Source organism: Mastomys coucha, unplaced genomic scaffold (assembly GCF_008632895.1).
Source record: "Mastomys coucha isolate ucsf_1 unplaced genomic scaffold, UCSF_Mcou_1 pScaffold2, whole genome shotgun sequence".
NCBI classification, from domain to species: domain Eukaryota; kingdom Metazoa; phylum Chordata; class Mammalia; order Rodentia; family Muridae; genus Mastomys; species Mastomys coucha.
Genome location: NW_022196902.1, coordinates 24,795,163 through 24,815,700, shown reverse-complemented (window position 1 = coordinate 24,815,700; position 20,538 = coordinate 24,795,163). Strand labels below are relative to the sequence as shown.

Genomic DNA, 20,538 nt, shown 5'->3' with positions numbered 1-20,538 from the left:
GAAGTTTTCCTTCTGTATCTATTTTATGGAATGGTTTGAGGAAAGTTGGTATCAGGTCTTATTTGAAGTTCTTGTAGAATTCTGTACTAAATCCATCTGGCCCTTGGGCTTTTTTTGGTTGGGGGGGGGGGTTAATGACTTCTATTTCCTTGTGTGATATGGGCCTGTTTAGATAGTTTACCTGCTCTTGATTTAACTTTGGTATGTGGCATCTGTCTAGAAAACCATCCATTTCATCTCAATTTTCCAGTTTTGTTGAGCATAAACTTTTATAGTAGGATCTGATGATGTTTTGAATTTTCTCTGTTTGTGCTGTTATGTCTCCCTTTTCTGTTTTTATTAATTTGGATACTGCTTCTGGGCCCTTAATTCACTTGACTAGGGGTTTATCTATCTTGATGATTCTCTCAAAGAACCAGTTTTTGCTTTTACTGATTCTTTGTATTGTTTTCTTTGTTTGTATTTGGTTGATTTCCACCCTGAGATTGACTATTCCCTGCCATCTACTCTTCTTTGGTGAGTTTGCTTTTTTTTTGTTCTAGAGCTCTCAGGTATGCTATTCAGTTATTAGTGTAAGATCTCTCCAGTTTCTCTACAAGTACACTTTGTGCTATGAATTTTCCTCTTAGCACTACTCTCATTGTGTCCCATAAGTTTGGGTATGATGTGCCTTCATTTTCATTAATTCTAAAAAGTCTTTAATTTCTTTCTGTGTTTCTTCCTTGACCAAGTTACCATTGAGTAGAGCATTCTTCAGCTTCCATGAGTATGTGGGCTTTCTGTAGTTTTTGCTGTTATTGAAGACCAGCCTTAAGCCATGGTGATCTGATAGGATGCATGGTATTATTTCAATCTTCTTGTATCTGTTGAGGGTTGTTTTGTGACCAATTATATGGTTAATTTTGGAGAAGGTATCATGAGGTGCCGAGAAGACGGTGTATTCTTTTGTTTTAGGGTGAAATGTTCTGTAAATATCTGTTAAATCCATTTGGTTCATAACCTCTCTTAGTTTCACTATGTCTCTGTTTAGTTTCTGTTTCAATGACCTGTCCGTTGATGGGAGTGAGGTGTTGAAATCACCCACTATTATTGTGTGGGATTCAATGTGTATTTTGAGTTTTAGTTAAGTTTATTTCACGAATTTGAGTGCTCTTGCATTTGGGGTATAGATGTTCCTAATTGTGACTTTCTCTTGGTGGATTTTCCCCTTGATGAATATGAAGTGTCCTTCTTTATCACACATGATAGCTTTTAGTTGAAATTCTATTTTATTGGATATTAGGATAAGAACTTCTGCTTGTTTTCTGGGACCATTTGCTTGGAAGACCTTTTTCCATCCTTTTACTCTGAGATAGTGTCTGTCTTTGTTATTGAAATGTGTTTCTGGTATGCGGCAAAATGCTGAATCTTGTTTACATATCCCATCTGTTAACTTATGTCGTCTTATAGGTGAGTTGAGTCCATTAATATTGAGAGATATTAAAGAGAGATGACTGTTGGTTCCTGATATGTTTGTTTTTGTAGGTGACTATGTGCTTGTGGCTCTCTGCTTTTGACTTTGTTGTGAGATGCTTAATATCTTATTCTTTCTTTGGTGCAGATATCTTCCTTATGTTGGAGTTTGCCTTCTAGAATCCTCTGTAGAGATGGGTTGGTAGATAGATACTGTTTGAATTTGGTTTTGTCCTGGAATATTTTGGTTTCTCCATCTATGTTGATTGAGAGTTTTGCTGGGTATAATAGCCTCAGACAGCATTTCTGTTCTCTTAGAGTTTGCATTACTTCTGACAGGCTCTTCTGGCTTTCATAGTCTCTGTTGAGAAGTCTGGTGTAATTCTGACAAGTCTGTGTATGTTACTTGGCCTTTTTCCCTTACATCTGTTAATATTCTTTGTTTTGTGCATTTAGTATTTTGATAATTATGTGACAAGAATATTTTCTTTTCTGATCCCATTTTATTTGGCTTCTTGTATTTTTAGGCCATCTCTTTCTTTAGGTTGGGGAAGTTTTCTTCTATGATTTTGTTGAAGACATTTTCAGGTCCTTTGAGCTAGAAATCTTCGATTTCCTCTATCCTGATTATTCTTAAATTTGGTCTTTTCACTGTGTCCTGAATTTCCTGGATGCTTTGGGTTAGGATTTTTTTATGTTTTGAGTTTTCTTTGACAGTTGTGTCAATCTCTTTTACTGTATTTTCTCCCACTTGAGATTCTCTCTTCTATCTCTTATATTCTATTGTTGATGCTTACATCAGTAATTCCTGACCTCTTTCCTAAGTTTTCCATTTCCAGGTTTGCCTCCATTTGTGTTTTCTTTATTGTTCTACTTCCACTTTTACCTCTTGGATCACTTTATTCAATTCCTTCACTTGTTTACCTGTGTTTTTCTGTATTTCTTTCAATGATTTACTGATATCCTCCTTAAAGGACTCTATTATCTTCATGAAATAGGATTTTAAGACAGATGCCTGATTTTCAGGTGTGTTGGTATATTCAGGGCTTGCTGTGGTTGGAGAACTGGGTTCTGAAGATGCTTACCTATTTTGGCTTCTGTTATTTATGGTCTTGCTCTTGCCTTTCACCATCTGAATATCCCTGGTGTTTGTTGTTCTGAGTGATTGTATGGAGTCTGACTCTTTTTCCCTGGGTTGCTTCAGGTTTCCTGGTAGGCCTCTGGCCCTGGCTGTATCTGACCACCTGTGGGGCCTTCCAATTGGGGACTCCTCACAGGGGCAGAGAAGCTGCTGATTTGTTGCCTTGGCTGCAGTAGATTTCCTGGGAGGCCTTCAGAAAACTGCTCTGAGTGCAGTGGGTACTCTAGGATGGATCAGGATATGGAGTCTTCACAGAAGCAGACCAACTAGGGGTCCACCCCAGCAGTAAGGACCTGACAGAAGGGGTGGAGGCGATGGAAGGAGAGTGGTATTCAGGAAGGCAGGGGTTTGGTGGGTCTAGAGTTCACTAGGCTCCTAGGAGCAGCTCCAAGACTTGGGGGTTGTGTTGAGGTGGGGTGGGGTAGAGGGAGTTCTTACCAACTGCTCTGAATGCAGCAGGTCCCCTAGGATGGATCAGGATATGGAGTCTTCATGGAAGCTGAAATGGGACTGTTTGTAACATCAACAAAAGGAAATTTCCTTCATTCACCTTTGCTTGCAGTAAACCACCAGAATGGTCTTTTTAGGTTTTTGTAAACTTGACTTTCAGGGAAACATAGTAGGTATTTTTACTAAGACTTATGTCCACTTGTTCACTAAGAAGTTAGTAACCTTAACTGTTTCAATACCCCATAATTCTGACTTTTTGATATAGTACAACTTGCCACATCACAGTGACTGTTTCAGGGAGAATTTGGATACACTCATATTTACATATATATCCCCATGTATTTCATTACAACTTCACATTCATATATTTGTACTATGGTATACATATGCACATATATTTCCTGATTACTTTCTAAACTGTTTTGTATCTTTCTACCCATTGTTTTTCCTACTTAAACTCTTTAGGTATAATATTTCTTAAGTCTAGTTAAAATGTCAATCTTGTTTTAAGTCCGTCAAAAGATTTTTTATCTTTCTTTAGCTGAAGAAACATTTTATTGTGTAACTATTTGTTTCAACTAGACATTAGACAGTAAAAACTGTGAAGGCTGTACTTAAGCCCTTTATGTTCTTGTGTTTCATACCTGAAGATTCAGTCAATTACAGATAAAAAATATTTGACAAAACAGGTTTTGACTGTACTGAATATGCCTTGAAATACTTTGTCATTATTACCAAAAGTGTACTTTACAAACTTTAAATTGCAATAGATATTCTGTGGATGATTTAAAATATATGAAGGAATTCATAGATCACATGAAGATATTGTAATGTTTTATAGAAGGTATCTCAACATCCTCCAATTCTGGTATCAAGAAGATCTGAAAAACAATTTCTTATGAATCCTGAGGTCCAACTTTAATATCATCTTACTTATTAAAAATCTTTCAGTGGTTACCTATATAATGTGAAGAAATAAAATCTTGATTAATATTTGTAAAATACTTTTGCATCTGTCAGGTTCTGTCAGCTAGAGATATATTTAATAACTTCAAGATGGACCTTTTGTAATAGAGAGCTAGTACATATGAATTTACTATTTTAACCTAAGGGAAAGATACTGTCTTTATTGATAATACACGGTCTTTATTGAAAGGTACATGCTTTATTGATTTGTTTAGCAGATGGTATGCACTCATGATCCAGTCATTGGTAATCTAGAGTCTCAAATGTTGAATTCCCCCAAAACAGCAGTGGAAATGATGGTCCCATTGAAGTTTACATTGCACTCCCAGGACTTTCTGTTGACCTTTATTCCACTCTTCTTCAGCTTAGTTCTTCTCATTCACAGTTGAAATAATCATTTATGTTGCTTATTTGTTTAGTGATAACAGCTAAAATATATTTAAAAAATACCCATGCAACTATAAATAAAATGAAGTATGTTCCTGCTTTCCCCTAGTATGTGTGCATCGAAAACATCAGCTGGTACTAAATAAGAGAAAAGGCATGACTGAGCTGAGCTCTGTATCTCCAATCTATCCATCCAATAAGCTTCTCATCATAATGACAGAGAAAGGGGAGGGGAGGGTACTCTTCTTCCTTTAATATTGAGATGATTTAAATAAAGTCTTTCTCATTTCAAAATTTAGAGGATGTGAAAAAGTGCTATTTCTTTATACCTCATCTACTGATACTAAGAATTATGTCTCAGGAACATAACTATCCTTAAGAAGGGATGAGATCAGAAGCAACAGAAAACAGTCTTCTGCATTTAAAGATAATATTAAAGATAATCTATGCAGTCTTTATTTCTTTCAGGACATTGCTACTTTCAAACTCACATTTGAAATTTTAGGTACTTTCTTTAGACAGATTTGCTTTGTCTCTTGAAATGTCTGAAATTATTTCTTTTAGCCTCAAATTTTTTTCACAAAAAAATTATGCTTTCAAAAAGAGGTAAATCAATACAATACACATACACACACACACACACACACACACACACACACACACATATATTCACATATTTTAAATGATCACTAGATAGTTTATAAGAATGCAATATGAATGTAGCATAACTAGTACTATACTGTTTAGAGAATAATGAGAAACACAATGTGTATAATCAGTACAAAATAATTTTTCATTTTCTAGGATATTTTGATAAAGCACTGATTGAATTGGTAGATACAGATCTCTTGGACATGAATGTATAATTACTTTTCAGAAATAGTATTTTACTAAAAACTAAATGTCAAAAAAGTAATCAAGTCTTTGACCACAATACATAATTACATGAATTTTATCAACTTAATATATATTAATAATTTATACTATGAATCCACACACCTATAGTCACTTGATCTTTGACAAAGGAGCTGAAACCATCCAGTGGAAAAAAGACAGCGTTTTCAACAAATGATGATGGGTCAACTGGCTATCAGCATGTAGAAGAATGCATATCGATCCATTCCTATCTTCTTGCACAAAGCTCAAGTCCAAGTGGATCAAGGACCTCCACATAAAACCAGATACACTGAAACTAATAGAAAAGAAAGTGTGGAAAAGCCTCGAGCACATGGGCACAGGGGAAAATTTCCTGAACAGAACACCAATAGCTTATGCTCTAAGATCAAGACTTGACAAATGGGATCTCATAAAATTACAAATCTTCTGTAAGGCAAAAGACACTGTCAATAGAACAAAACAGCAACCAACAAATTGGGAAAAGATCTTTACCAATCCTATATCTGATAGAGGGCTAATATCCAATATATAAAAAGAACTCAAGAAGTTAGACTCCAGAGAAACAAATAACCCTATTAAAAAATAGGGTACAGAGCTAAACAAAGAATTCTCAACTGAGGAATACTGAATGGCTGAGAAGCACCTAAGGAAATGTTCAACATCCTTAGTCATCAGGGAAATGCAAATCAAAACAACCCTGAGATTCCACCTCACACCAGTCAGAATGGCTAGGATAAAAAACTCAGGAGAAAGCATATGCTGGAGAGGTTGTGGAGAAAGAGGAACACTCTTTCGTTGCTGATGGGATTGCAAGCTAGTACAACCACTCTGGAAGTCAGTTTGGCAGTTCCTCTGAAAATTGGACATAGTACTACCAGAGGACCCAGCTATACCACTCCTGGGCATAGACCCAGAAGATGCTCCAACATGTAATAAGGACACATGCTCCACCATGTTCATAGCAGCCTTATCTGTAATAGCCAGAAACTAGAAACAACCCAGATGTCCCTCAACAGAGGAATGGATACAGAAAATGTGGTACATGTACTGTACTCAGCTATTAAAAACAATGAGTTTATGTTTTTCAGCTATTAAAAACAATGAGTTTATGAAATTCTTAGGGAAATGGATGGATCTTGAGAATATCATCCTGAGTGAGGTAACCCAATCAGAAAAGAACACATATGGTATGCACTCTCTGATAAGTGGTTATTAGCCCAGAAGGTTGGAATACAGGAAGAACAACCCACAAACCACAAGTAACTCAAGAAGGAAGACCAAAAGGTGGAAATTTCATTCCTTCTTAAAAGGGGGAACAAAATACCCATGGAAGGAGTTGCAGAGACAAACTATGGAACAGAGACTGAAGGAAGGACAATCCAGAGACTGCTCCACTTGGGAATCCTTCCCATATTCAATCATCAAATCTAGACACTATTGTGGATGCCAGCAAGTGCTAGCTGACAGGATCCTGATATAGCTGTCTCCTGAGAGGCTCTGACAGTACCTGACTAATTCAGAAGTAGAGGCTCAGAGCCATCTATTGGACTGAGTACAGGGTCCCCAATGAAGGAACTAGAGAAAGTACCCAAGGAGCTGAAGGGTTTGCAGCCCCTTAGGATGAACAAGAATATGAACTAACTAGTACCCTCAGAGCTCCCAGTGACTAAACCACCAACCAAAGCGTACACACATGGTAGGACTCATGGTTCCAGCTACATATGTAGCTGGTAATCAATGGGAGGAGAGGCCCTCAGCCCTGTGAAGTTTCTATGCCCCAGTGTAGGGGAATGCCAGGACCAGGAAGCAGGAGATGGTGGGTTGTTGAACAGAGGGAGGGGGAGGGAACAGGGTTGGTTTTTTTTTCTGTTGTTGTTTTTGTTTTTTGGGTTTTTTATTTTTATTTTATTTTATTTCTTCTTTTCGGAGGGGAAACTGGGAAAGGAGTTATCATATGACATGTAAATAAAGAAAATATCTAATAAAAAATAATCTATTCTAGACATTTGTTATATCCCACAAGGCTCATGCCAATAATTAGTAACTGAATATATTTAGACTTTATAATCTATGCTATTAGATGCTGAGCCACAGAAAGTAGTTGTATAGAGATGGATTATAAGACCAGCACATTATAGTAAGCCATGATAGAAACTCACAGAGAAGACACAGATAATATAAGGGCAGGCACAACATATGCTTAACCATTCTGTGTATAATCTAGGGTATTACGAATATAAAACAGTTAAAGTAGATAACCTAGGTCTGGGTTTAGAAATATGTACAGGTATGTATAGGATTCATGTAACCAAAGTTCAACACAGAAGGGTGAGGAAGGATGTTCCACACAAAGGAGCAAAGTACAGCATCCAGGAAGCAGAATTAGCAAATGATCACAGAAAACTATTTCAATGCTACCCTTTGCTACATGGCTCCGAACTAGGACCTAGTATTCAGAGAGCAATCTGGATAAAAGTGCTTAACTTTTTGTTGTCCAAATCCTCATTTAGAAGGTTCTTCAGAGCTTTAGCACTAAGACCAAATTTATCCATACTAAAGGTAATCATACTCATTTTACTTCTCTGGAACTCAATTAGCAGGAAGGAGATGATCATTATTCTCTGTGTTACAAAATAAGAAAACAATGTAGAAGATGGTGCCCAGAGTCTCTCTTACATAGCCTTTTACTTTTCCCATGAGCTCTAACCTAGTACCACTGGCAAACTGAACAAAGGAACTGCAAAATTTCTTGGATAATTTAGGACAGGGAAATGTGACTTCTTTAAATTACTTGAACTAATTCAAAATCTCTCAAAAAACAAATATTTTTTACTCTTTCATTTTTTTCTTAACCTTAGTTATTATAGACAGCCTTGTACATTTCCCTTTAAAGAGAATGATTAATGTGGACCCAAGTAGGCAGAAATCAAATTATATAGTGAACAAAAACTAAAGCTTAAATCCATGCTAAATGACAATGTGGCACTAAGAAAAATTAATCAATGCTTTTAGAGTAAAAGGAGTCAGATGTGTCAGATCTGAATTGAGCCTTAAAATCCATAATAAATTCCATTTATTTTATGACAATTTCTAAAATGTAGAATTACTCAAAATTGTGTAAGCATAACCTGAAGCAGTAAGTAAACTTTGAAGTACTTTAACTAGACTAAATTCTTAAAGTGCTGACTTTCAGATATATTATATATCCAACTACTTATATAGCAAACTACTATAGTTTGAATTTTGAATTATCCTCAAAGGCCAATAAGTTAAAGCTTTGGTTCTCCAAGGTAATGCTGTTGGGAGGTGGTGGAACCTGGAGAAGAATGAGGCATTGTGGGTGGTCCTTAGGGCACTGGGGCATACCCTTCAAGGAAACATAGACCTTGGAGTTTGTTCCACCATGCACCCCACCATTACCATCACCAGCCCAACCAGAAGCCCAAAGAAACTAGCCTACTTGGCCATGTTTGACAAGAGCCCGCTCCCACGAAATTAAAGCTGTAAGCCAAGCTCAAGTAAAGAGCTTTTTATTTTATTTCCATCATATATGGTAGAGGAACATAATAATGGAAATTGACTAACAAATTCCTTTTAGATACACTGTGCAAAATTAAATCATTCCTTGATTCTGGTTATAATCATTTGGTATAGAAAAATATTAAAATCTATTCATTAAGGGATTTTGGTAGCCCTAACAGAGATTCTCTGAATATTCCTAACACTGACTAGTGCATTCTTTGTAAATAGAACCTTGTGCAGTATTTTTGAGCTAAAATTGGATAGTTATCAGTGGATTAAACTTACTAACAATTGAAAAAAGTTGTCTACAGACTTAGTATAAAAGTGTATTTTTCTAGATTAAGTTGAATGGATTAGATAAACTGATATACTATGACAACTTTTCACTATTTAAATGATAATGAATACTGAGCAAAAAAAACCCATTATATTGTAATATATGATTTTTGTCCCACTTTTCTTTTCATGTCAAATGAAAATCACTGTAGTTTTTAAATGCAACATTGGTTTTGGTGGCCCATCTGACCTTTGTGTGATGAGCACTAGTAATAGTAGAAAATTATTACACAGCCTGACACCACTGATAACAGGTCACCTCTAAAGCCCTCTAGATAAATTCAGGAGCTTGAATCATTCCCACTAGAGTTAAATATAAAAAATTATTTTAACCCTTCTGACTTTGGATATATCTTTAAATATTTTAAGGCAATTAAGATGCTCTCTCTCCCAGTACTCCAGATGATTGAACCCGAATAGTCACAATGTTTTTCAGATAATCTATGTTTTAAGATCCTACACCTAGTCAGGAAACACAGTTGAAATACCATTAAATCAGGGATTCATGTTTTAATGAAAATTGCCAATGTCTGCTTTGAGAACTGTGAATGATCCTGTATGAGAAGATTAGATGTCATGTAATTCCTTGTATCTCTTAGAGAAAAGTAGCTAGTTACTTTAGTATTCTGTCAGTATCTTATTCTTATAGTAGCTTATGTACAAAGTTCAAATCCTACCACTATATTTTTATATACAGTTTTCAATTTACTAATATCTATTTCAAGTTTCTGCCTTATTTATAGATATGAACAAGCATTTTCATGGTGAATTATGTTGATATTTCTCCAAAATTTCTCAAGACATCACTTGATAAAACTAAGGAAGTCAGTGTTATGAATAGAAAGAAAAAACAGGTTGTAAGAAGGTGACACCTTTGGTTAGACAAAATGAACAATATGAGAACTGGAAGAAATAACCTTAACAAATAACTTGGTTGGGGTGTAAAGATCATGTCACTTCGCACCTTTCATCTCTCCTTACTGCTGGAGCAAAATGATTTTTTTATTTCATCCTCCCTGTCTGTACCCTCAATTTAGACTTCAGTGTCCTCTCAAATTCCTTGGAAGAATGCCCCCATTTTTCTAAAAGAGATTAAAAATTTAATATTTCTTTACAATTAGTGATAAACACTATTTTCTCAGAGGCCTTCTTAACATGTCCTTTTGAATTGTTATATTTTCATTAGTATCCTCTTGGCCTAGCCATGTTACAAAAGATGCAAAGAGTTCTTTGGAAGTGATCCAAATGAAATAAATATGTATACTTAAATGCATTTTATTTAGACCTAAAGGTTTATTGATTTGGGTCCCAATAAATTCTAAGCTGCATTGATCTATGCACTGGGCAGGATAAACCAAATCAAGATAGAAATCTTACCACTTGAGTAACTGGGACTAGCAGGATCCAGGCATGCAGAAACTCCTCCAGTACAGTGGCATGGGTTCTTTCCAGTCTGTCTGGGCCAGTGCCCTAAGCAGACCTTGGGCGCAAATTCTGCAGTGAGTCCCATAATACCCAGAGGAAGCTCCACTCCCAGGCACTCTAACAGGCCCCAGGATCAGAGGATCAGAGGTGAAAAGGACATGTCTGTCCCAACACCCGGAGTAATTGGGACCAGCATGTAGGAACTCTGCCAGCCCAGTGGCACGGGTTCCTTCTGATGTGTCTGGGCCAGTGTCCTGAGCAGACCTTGGGTGCAAACTCTTCAGGAAGTCCCATAAAACCCAGGGGAAACTCTACTCTCAGGTGCTCTAATGGGCACAAGATCACAGGACCCCAGAATCACAGGATCACAGAGACAGCTTGACTCTGAGGAGTTCTGACACAACCAGGATCACAGGAAGGACAGGCTCCAGTCAGGTTTAGCCAGGGCAAGTAGCACTAGAGATAACCAGAGGGCAGGAGGCAAGCATAAGAAAATAAGGAAGAAAAACCAAGGTTAATTGGCATCATCAGAACCCAATTTTCCCACCACACCAAGTCCTAGACACACCATCACACTGGAAAAGGAAGATTCAGATCTAAAATCACTTCTCATGATGTTGATACAGGACTTTAAGAAGGACATAAATAACTCCCTCAAAGAAATACAGAACACAGGTAAACACCTGTGTAAAAAGCTTCTAGCTTTTTAAGAGCTAGAAGCTCTTAAAAAGGAAACACAAAAATCCCTTAAAGAACTACAGGAAAACACAATCAAACAGGTGAAAGAAATGAACAAAATCATCCAGGATCTAAAGAATGGAAATAGAAACAATAAAAAAATCACAATGGGAGACAACCCTGGAGTTAGAAAACCTAGGAAAGAGATCAGGAGTCATAGATGCAAGCATCACCAACAGAATACAAGAGATAGAAGAGAGAATGTCAGGGGCAGAAGTTACCATAGAAAACATTGACACAACAGTCAACGAAAATGCAAAAAGCAAAAAGCCCCTAACCTAAGACATCTAGGAAATCCAAGACACAATGAGAAGATCAAACCTAAGGATAATAGTTATAGAAGAGAGTGAAGATTCCTAACTTAAAGGGCCAGTAAATATCTTTAACAAAATTATAGAAGAAAACTTCCCTAACCTAAAAAAAAGAGATACCTATGAACATACAGGAAGCATACTCCAAATAGACTGGACCAGAAAAGAAATTCCTCCTATCACATAATAATCAAAACATCAAATGCACTAAACAAAGAAAGAATTTTAAAAGCAATAAGGCAAAAAGGTCAAGTAATGTATAAAGGCAGGCCTATCAGAATTACACCAGAGATTATGAAACCCAGAAGATCCTGGGCAGATGTCATACAGACCCTACAAGAACACAAATGCCAGCCCAGGCTACTATACCCAGCAAAACTCTCAATTACCATAGATGGAGAAAACAAGATTTTCCATGACAAAATAAAATTTACACAATATCTTTCCACAAGTCCACCCCTACAAAGGATAATAAATGGAAAACACCAACATAAGGAGCAAAACTATACCCTAGAAGAAGCAAGAAGGTAATCTTTCAAAAAAAACCCCACACAAACATAATTTCACCTCTAATAACAAAAATAACTGGATGTAACAATTACTTTTTCTTAATGTCTGTTAGTATGAAAATTAATATTACCAACATATCCTAATCAATTGAAATCCAAAATTAGAGGAATTAGAAATTTCTTGATTGTCATCCAATTGGCTCTCTAATCTGGTAATTGGAGAAATAGGTCCAATATTGTACAATCTATATACACTGTCAGCTTGTATATTTGTGACAGTGTCTTGCTGTATACCACATAATGGTCTTGAAATCAGGCTTCTCCTATCTCAGCCCCTCTATTAGTAGGATTGTTTATTTGATTTTTTTATATTATACTATCATTTTCATTTTCAGAACAGCTTGCATATTTCAGAATTATTTATACAGTCAAAAGAAACATAAACAATTAACTTGGGAGGTGGCTTGTAAAAGAACAACAAAGAGTGAGACTGAATGCTTTGCTTGATGTTTGTAACTATTGTTTTAAGTTTGAAGAAGAGGACTTTATAAGTTCCTCTTTCTCTGAGATGAATGCTTTTCAAAATTATCACAGCCAATGAACCAGATTCTTACCCTCACCTAATGTCTGTGCCACCCTCCAAGCAGAACCACTGTTCATTGAAACAGTTGAATGACTTTATGGATAGACCATCTTAATACACACACCATTTCTTAAACGAATGTAACCTGTTCTCTGTGGGCTGAGAATGAAGACAATCATTCAAGTCAAATAGCTTTGACCATCGCAAGAAATCTGTACCCAAAAATCATGCCTACAATTCATTCCTTGGTGCAGCAGAACTGTCAACTCTTAGCTTAGCTACTATGGAGGTAAAATCCTTTCGTGATGTGACGGTCATTGAACAATGAACTCCTACATCTAAAAATTGTTCTTATTTTGGTCTTGTACCACAGTAAGAGCCAAGATCTTAAGTCTACTAAAAACAAAACAAACAAGCAAACAAAAAGACTTTATCTATTTATGTTCATTAAAAAAACTAGTAGAGATATATTATTTTAAAATATACTGTTAATATGTTTGGAGTTATTTAAAATTTATATTTTTTCAGTATTGCTGTAGAGAACCATCTATATAAGACTGTTCAATTGATTGTTGTTTTATATCAAAGAATTTTTATAATACTCATTTTTATTACAATATTTTATAAATTTTAAAGAATATGACAAAATAAAAAAGAAAGGTATTGTAGGTATTGAAGGGTGGTCTCTGGGAGGAGTTGGGGTACAAAAGGGAAAGAAGAATGTATTGTAATTCTATTTACTCAAAATATGTTTTTAAATGTTAACAAATTCAGATAAATTGAAATTATGTATCTTTTCTCATCATAATAAGACTTAAATTAAAAAAAGAAACCTTACCACTTAAAAATAATTCTCTCAGTAGATGGCCTTGTTGAACATCAGTGGGGGGAGATGCCCTCGGGCCTGTGGTTGTTCAGTTCCCCCAGCGTAGAGGTGGAAGGATGGGATTGGGTGTGTAGGAGAGCACCCTCATAGAGGCAGGAGGAGGGGGGATGGGATAAAGGGTTTCTGAAGAGTAGACCTGGAAAGGGGAAAACATTGGAAGTGTAAATAAAGAAAATATCCAAGAAAAGAAATTTAAGAAAAAACAAAAAGAATAAAATAAAGGAGCCAAAAAAATCTCTCATGAGAATAAGTACATCTAAATTATCCCTAAAAGCTTCTTCATCCAGATGCACAACAAATATAACCACTAAATGCAGGTGCAGTGTATTTCAGAGGATACTGGGAGAGCACCTGAGAGGAAATGTCAGTGTCTTCCCTTGTGCTCAGAAGGCTTCTAAAAGCACTTGGAATTTTTTTTAATTAATTGAGTAAATTATATCTTCACCATTAAAATCTCTATTATATTCTTCCTAAGCAGCAGATGCCATTCATAGTCAATGATCCTAATTTTGGAAATTAAAAAAAAAAGAAAAAAAATAGAAATAAGTGAACCCTCTCAGCAGTTCACTTAACTTCAATGCAGTATGCAGCCTTTTTTTTTTTTTACAAAATTCTTTTTCCCTTTCCTACTTTGCTTAGCCATCCCCTCCCCTTCTCCCTGCCTTTCTTTCTTCTGCTCTTAGTGCTGATCTCCAGCTGAGAGTTAGTAAGCATTTCAGCAGAACCAATGGCTATATATATTGTCTGTGAACCTTAATTGTAAGAAAAAATGCATCTGACCAAGATGCCACCTAACCATCAGTATTTAAATATAAACACATGCTAGGCATAACAAGGGTATGTTGAAGGGAAGGTAAACCAAGACATACTCGTTGGAATCAGCACCCTGAAGTATACACTCATATGAGGATGAATGTTTGGATTATTTCTAAGAGGTACTAAAGTGGTGTCATTAAAAAGAGTTTTGAAGCAATATTTGTTATAAAAGATGGAGCTCAACTATTAGATAACAGAAAACATTTTAGCTAACAAAGTGTTGATAAGATGTTGAAAGGTAAAATGAAGGCCTTTGCTGGAAGATGGACAAGTTAAAATAAAGTCACACAATGAATAATAAAAACTAGTGGCTTTGGGCTTTAGATATGTTATAGAAACTCTTTAGTGAATACAGCATAGGAAAACACTTGTTCTGAGGTTGTTTTTAAACACTAGCTTTTAGAAATCTATTGATCCTTGGGCTCTTCTCACATGCTTTTTAGATTGCTGTTTGTAATGTTTTCCATGGTAAAAAAATATGTTTAAAATCTGTGTTCAAATAATTAATGATTGGAACCACTAGCTGGAATTAATCTTAGCTTGTGGTATCATGTATAATTAAGATCTATAGTGAGGCAAATTCCAAAGTTATCCATCGTTAAAAATTCTAGAAAAATGCAGGAGAATAGAAGTCCATTCAATGATCTATCAACATCTTTTAAGTACATCATTAGTAAAATGAGTCATATTTTTGGATTTGTGGTTGGTAGTAAGAACTACCTTATGCTTTGGAATATATTCTTGTAAAATAGAAGTTCATTGAACTAGTTAAATAAAGAACATTAAATTTTGCCTAAAACTCAATATCATATTTTGTCATCTGCATCTTAACTTAAACTTGTCTTCAACTTAAAATCATAACTTCACCAGCTGGAAGTCATTTGTAAATATTAACTTTGTGATACATGGCAATGTTTTCAGTTATTCTAAACCTTAGATATTAGTTATAAGGAAATGCTCATTAGTAATGCAATTATTGCTTTCAAATTCAATCTTCCCCACTATCTTAGAATTACTCTTCATGAGTTTTCCTAACTTAATCTTAAAGAGTAAATGTATAAAGATTCTTAATGAATACTTTTTAATTTCTAGGAGTATTGCTTCTTTGGGTTTGATGTGTGCTTGACATACATCTAATGTTCATACCAGAATAATATTTTGTGGTAAGAAAGAACATTTGACATGGTCACCATCGTATTCTGAAAATGTTGGAGGCAATGATCAAAGTTCCAGCCTGAGTAACTTATTAGAACAGCCCACAGGTTATTTCTAACATCTATGGCACAGCCCTTAATGACAATTAACACAGCCTTGCATAAGCCCTGCCCAGTCTTCGGCACATTCTACTCAATAGCATAATTGACTGGATATTTTAATGTGATATCTCGAGATCAATGTTGGAGAGTGCCAACATGAAATCTATACTTACCTGCATCCCATCACACATTAACTCCTTCAGTAAACCAGGATTTCTTGACTTGACATTTAAATCTTCTCCAGTCTAGGTCCATCTTTTGGTATCAAATCAGTTTTACAATGTTTCTTCTTGAAATATGGATATGGTCATATCTCTAAAGCTACAATGAAGTTGTTGTAGCTCTGAAATTTTGATTACTTTGTATTCATTCTACTTAATTTTCCCCTTTTCCCAGGCTGGAGGGTTTATCTAATCCCTGCCATTTGGTCAGGCTCAAAATATATCCAGGCATTATATTCTCAGAAGTTCTATTGCAGAGACTATACACAATTATTACTATGGCTTGTCTTTCTATATAGTCATGAAAAGAGATAATAAACTCCATAATGGCATATAGACTGTCTTACCCAATACATCATAGTAGTCTTATAGGGTGAATATAGCATGATTGATTATTTTGCAGTACTATGGTCTGAACCAAGGACCTAAGAGATTCTAAATAACTCTACTACTGAGTTACACAATCAGCAGACATAAGGTCACAATTTATTTTTTAGTCTTATCTTAAACATTCTAAATAATTCAGGTAGACCTCTGACTCATGATCCTCCTGCTGCCTCCTGTGTACACATCCAGGAAATCATATTGATAATAACCAAAATGAAAAGTAAGGCTACAATAATTAGAAAAATATCTATTTCCAGCCTTTTTAAAATTAACTAGGGAAGCAGCAGCGGTGGCCGGCACAGTGGCAGTGGCAGTGGTGGTGCATAGTGGTGGTGGAGGACTAGGCTCTGTTCAATGGCAACATGGAACCGGAGGCCGGTGCTGGCTGTGCGGCCTCTTTGGCTGCTGACCGGGCCATCCCTGAAGAAGTGCGGACTATCAAGTAAATAATTAAGTTGACACAGGAATAGAGGCCCTATTGGACAAATTTAGTGTAGACCATAAACCCATCATCAATATACTTAGAAGCCTATGAAGAGTACACCAGCAAGGTAGATGCCCTTCAGCAAAGAGAGTAACAGCTGTTGGAATCCCTGAATGTATGAACAACCCCAAGTCACCACAGAAACCTATCATTAGAGTCTTCCTGCCCAACACACAGAGGACAGTGATATCCGCAAGATGTGGTGCTACGGTCCGAGACAACCTAACGAAAGCACTGATGATGAGAGGTCTCATCCCAGAGTGCTGTGCTGTTTAAGATGGAGAGAAGAAACCAATTGGCTGGGACACTGATATTTTCTGGCTTAGTGCAGAGGAGTTACATGTTGAAGTACTAGAGAATGTTCTGCTTATAACACGCAACTTTATATGGAAACTTATTTCACCCTATCATTTTGTGACTTTTGCTGAAAGCTGCCTTTCCGGGGTTATAAATTTCACCAGCATTGTAGTACAGAAGTTCCACTGATGTGTGTTAATTATGACCACCTTGACTTGCATCACTCAGTACCACAGGAGGAGACCTCCTTAGCAGAGACTGTCTTTCCATCTGGATCCTCTTCCACACACCCCTCAGACTCTGTTGGGCCCTAAATACTCACCAGACCATCACCTTCAAAATCCATTCCAATTCTACAGCCCTTCGCAATCAGTTTGGGCAATGAGACCTGTCCTCCTCAGCTCCCAGCGTTCATATAAACACAATTGAATGTGTCAATATTGATGATTTGATTGGAGACAAGGGGTTTTGGGCTTGTCCACCACGCCACCCGCCTCATTCACCTCACTCACCTGCTCACTCACTAACATGAAAGCCTTACCAAAATCTCCAGGACCTCAGTGGGAAAGGAAATCATCCTCATCCTTATTCGTATCCTTGGAAGGCAGGAGTCCGGTGAAAACACTTGGTAGAAGAGATTCAAGTGATGTTTGGGAGATTCCTGATGGGCAGATAAAAGTGGGACAGAGAATTGGATCTAGGTCATTTGGAACTGTCTGCAAGGGAAAGTAGCATGGTGATGTGGCAATGAAACGTTGAATGTGACTACACCCACATCTCAAAAGTTACAGGCCTTTAAAAATTAAGTAGGTGTACTCAGGAAAACTCAACATGTGAGCATCCTCCTTTTCATGGGCTATTCTTCAAAGCCACAACTGGCTATTGTTACACAGTGGCATGAGGGCTCCAGCTTGTATCATTATCTCCACATCAGAAGACCAAATTTGAGATGATCAAACTTATAGATATTGCACAGCAGACTGCACAGGGTATGGATTACTTACATGTCATGTCAATCATCCACAGAAACCTCAAAAGTAATATATTTCTTCATGAAGACCTCATGGTAAAAATAGGTGACTTTGGTCTAGCCACAGTGAAATCTCAGTGGAGTGGGTCTTATCAGTTTGATCAGTTGTCTGTATCTATTTTGTGGAGCCACCAGAAGTAATCAGAATGCAAGATAAAAATCCATATAACTTTCAGTCAGATGTGTACGCATTTGGCATTGTTCTGTATGAACAGATGACTGGCCAGTTATCTTATTCAAACATCAACATCAGGGATCAGACAATTTTTATGGTGTGATGAGAACATCTATCTCCAGATCTCACTAAGGTATAGAGTAACTGTCCAAAAGTTGTGAAGAGATTAATGGCAGGATGCCACAAAAAGAAAAGAGATGAGATTCCACTCTTTCCCCAAATTCCTGCCTCCATTGAGCTGCTGGCCAAAAATACACATCAGTGCATCAGAACCCTCCTTTAATCAATGGTTTCCAAACAGGAATATAGTCTCTCTGCTTGTGCTTCTCCAAAAATACCCATCCATTCAGGGGGAATTTGCAGCCTTCAAGTAGCCAGTCTGCCATAGCAGCATCTACTCTATATTTTTTAAAAAACTTTTATTGCATTACGATGAGAAAAAGTTACATGATTTCAATTTATCTGAATTTGTTAACATTTAAAAACATATTTTAATTAAATAGAATTGAATCACATTCTTGTTTCCCTTTTGTACCTCCACTCCTCCCATAGACCCCCCCTTCAATACCTACAATATCTTTTTTGTCATATTCCTTAACATTTATAAAGTATTATAACAATAAAAATAAGTATTATAAAAGTTGTTTGATATAAAACAACAATCAATTTAACAGTCTTATGTAGATGCTTGTGTACAGCAATAGTGAAAATACATTTTTCTCAATATAAATTTTAACTCCAAACATATTAACTGTATACTTAAAAATAATATACATCACTACTAGTATTTTCTTAAATGAACATGAATATATACTCTTTATTTCTTAAGTCTTGTGTTCATAAAATTTGTTAACATCAAAACACAGTTCTATCCCTCAATTTTTTTTTTTAAAGATACAAAATTTTCAATGCATAAACTCGTGTGGAACAAAATGGAATTTCGTATTCAACAAAAGATGGAAGAGCTGGGCAGTGGTGGCGCACGCCTTTAATCCCACAGCATGGGAGAGGCAGAGGCAGGCGGATATCTAAGTTCGAGGCCAGCCTGGTCTACAGAGTGAGTTCCAGGACAGCCAAGGCTACACAGAGAAACCCTGTCTCGAAAAAAAAAAAAAAAAAAAAAAAAAAAAAAAAAAAAAGATGGAAGAATGTTTTAGGAAGGAGAATTCTCTGCTGCCCATGTTTTTTCTTCAACATAAATATCACGAGCATACAAGTCTGCCCATTCCCAAGAAGAAAGAGGAGAGACCCTGAATTCTTTCCTTTTGGTGGTCAGGCATGATGGAAAGAATTTGCTGCTGCGGCCTGGGAAAATTGCTATGGAAAGTCTGCCAGTCAATTTTGCCCTTTTAACCACCAGGTCAGTTTGTGGTTGGTCATCTTATGGGGCGATTTCAATCATCAAGCATCGTTCTTGCCTGTCCTGGGATTAGGTTGTGGAGCACGTTCCCTATCCACCTATTCTGAGGGATGGAGTAAATGCAGCATACCCTTTGTGGAGCGCCTGTTCAGTCCTCACCAAATGCTATCACAGTGAAGCTCTTTAAATTTAAGTGGTGGGTAAGAGTTGAGGAGAGACTGCCTTGGGGGCAGGGAAAAGGGGATGCTGCATCTTCTTCCTCACCTCCAGCTCTCTCACCTCGGGTCACCTTGCTCACTGGGCTCCGCCTAACCACGCAGGCTGGTCAGTGCTGGCACACATCGCCTTCTTTTCTCATTGGGTTCAGCAATTGAAGGGTGGGTTGGGGGATTGTTTTCTCCACAGTGTAGCAATTTCTCAGGAAAACACAGCCCATATCTTCCTCTCAGCTCTTCCAGTCACCAAATACTTACATGGCTCCTTTGTCCAGGACATAAAACACCGTGGACAACACTTAATTAAAAGCCTAAAAAACTGCTTAAGGACAGTTTTGAATGTGAGATATTTGTGTAATTTAAATGTGAGATATGGGTTTTAGTTTCTGAGCTTCTTCTATTTTTATTTAAAAGAAAAAAATAATTTTCAGGTTTAGTTGGAATAAATGAAATATTTCCCACAAGACTATATACCTGAAAATTATATTTTTGTTAGTTGTAAACAACTTTTAAGGATAATTATTATACTTCTCTCTACCTAAAATTATGGAGAATCTCAGCATAATGACAGTTATTTATACTTTTTAAATAAATGGTACTTTCTGGGAAAAATTTACTAGGGTACTCAGAAATAGAAGGTTGGGTTTTTTGTTTGTTTGTTTGGTTGGTTAGTTTTTTTGTTTTGTTTTGTTTT

At 36.5% G+C, this 20,538-nt stretch overlaps 1 protein-coding gene and 1 pseudogene across 5 annotated transcripts in view; both read left to right on the top strand.

Annotated features, from left to right (window-relative positions):
* Nkain2 (sodium/potassium transporting ATPase interacting 2) overlaps positions 1–20,538 on the top strand; it is a 1,006,098-nt gene that overhangs the window by 777,895 nt on the left and 207,665 nt on the right. The window lies entirely within an intron of this gene.
* LOC116097903 lies at positions 17,593–18,643 on the top strand (annotated as a pseudogene).